We start from the raw sequence: 1,651 nt of genomic DNA, 5'->3' as shown, positions 1-1,651 counted from the left end.
TACACACACACACACACACACACACACACACACATACTTACACTCTTACACACACACACACACAAACACACGCATACTCACACTCATTCATTCACTCACGCGCACACACACACACACACACACATACTTACACTCTTACACACACACACACACAAACACACACATACTCACACTCACTCACGCACACACATACACACACACACATACTCACACACACTCACTCATTCACACATGCACACACACACACTCGCACACACACACACAAACACACACATACTCACACTCACTCACGCACACACATACACACACACACATACTCACACACACTCACTCATTCACACATGCACACACACACACTCGCACACGCACACACAAACAAACACACACATACTCACACACACACACTCACTCACGCACACACACACACTTACTCGCACACGCAGACTCTCACACACGCACACACTCGCACACACACAAAAACACACATACTCACACTCACACACACACGCACGCAGAAAGCACACACTCACACACACGCAAACACACGCAAACTGTGTGTGTGTGTATTAGTGTGTGTGTGTGTGTGTGTATTATGTGTGAAATGACTCACCTTCACCGAGTGCCGATCCTCCGGTGAGTTTACCGTGAGTTTACCGGAGGACTCGGGCGGGGGCGCTGCGGCTCTCCGACTTTCACTCTATATTTACACGCAGACTTTGACGGAATTTGACGTTATTTCTCCGTTATCCGCGCGGGTGAGTGCCGGAGCCGCGGAGAGAAAGTGCGCCCGATCGCCCGGTGCTGTCGGTGACGGAGCTCCTCGGCCGCCGGAGGCTCGCTCGGCGTGTTTTGGGGCCGATGAGGGTGTTTTTAGGGAGAAGAAAAGGAAAAATAAAGAGCAAAAAGTCGCCGCTGGCCGCGGTGTCTGCGCGCGCCCCCGCCCCGACGGTCCAGCGAGTGACGTCACGACGGCGAACCGGACACCGGGCGGAGCCTCGAGCACACGGAGACAGTCACGTGTCCACAGCCATGCTTTACTCAGCAGAAATAGGCCTAGGATATAAAGTTATTTTAAATTGTAATAATATTATATTAATATTGCTGTTTTATATAAGAAGCGATAGTACACTTTTTCTTAATTCTGTCTATTTTCCACACGTTAGATTAATAGTGAAGTGAAAAAAACACATTTTCAAACACCGCTGAAGGAGCTTTGCTCCAACATGCATTTGAAGAAAAAAACAAACATTTGATATTCATTTTATAGTAATCTAAAAACAATTACTGGAAGCGTTTGACCAGAAGCATGTCACCAAACAGATTCAGTCAAATGTGTTGTTGTCTTTTATTTAATTGCACGAAATTCAAGAACAAACCTTAATAGCGTGTTTCTACAGTGTGCAGTGTTCGTGGTGACAGTATTTATACAAATCGAAAAAACGAAACAAAACTAATTAATTAATGAACATTTTAACAAAGTCAGATGTGTCCAGCTGTATGAGCAGAGTAGCGCCGGGTGTAGTCTGAACATTCCTCACAGAGTGTGTTTATGATCATGATTTTACTGTAGAGGCGCATGAGAGTCACATGCTGCGACACACCGGTGTGTGTGTGTGTCTGTGTGTGTGTCTGTGTGTGTGTGTGAGAGAGA

General features: G+C 46.5%; 1 protein-coding gene across 1 annotated transcript in view; it reads right to left on the bottom strand.

Annotated features, from left to right (window-relative positions):
• Positions 1–993, bottom strand: part of LOC107573927 (kinesin-like protein KIF1C) — a 16,787-nt gene extending 15,794 nt beyond the window's left edge. Inside the window, exon 1 of the mRNA XM_016260388.1 lies at positions 611–993. The gene's annotated coding sequence lies outside the window, so the exon portion shown is untranslated. The remainder of the gene's footprint in view (positions 1–610) is intronic.
• Between the last annotated feature and the right edge of the window lie 658 nt (positions 994–1,651).

Source organism: Sinocyclocheilus grahami, unplaced genomic scaffold, assembly GCF_001515645.1.
Source record: "Sinocyclocheilus grahami isolate Dianchi unplaced genomic scaffold, SAMN03320097.WGS_v1.1 scaffold2071.1, whole genome shotgun sequence".
NCBI lineage: Eukaryota > Metazoa > Chordata > Actinopteri > Cypriniformes > Cyprinidae > Sinocyclocheilus > Sinocyclocheilus grahami.
The sequence above is the reverse complement of the archived record's forward strand: the minus strand, read 5'-3'. Positions and strand labels throughout refer to the sequence as shown.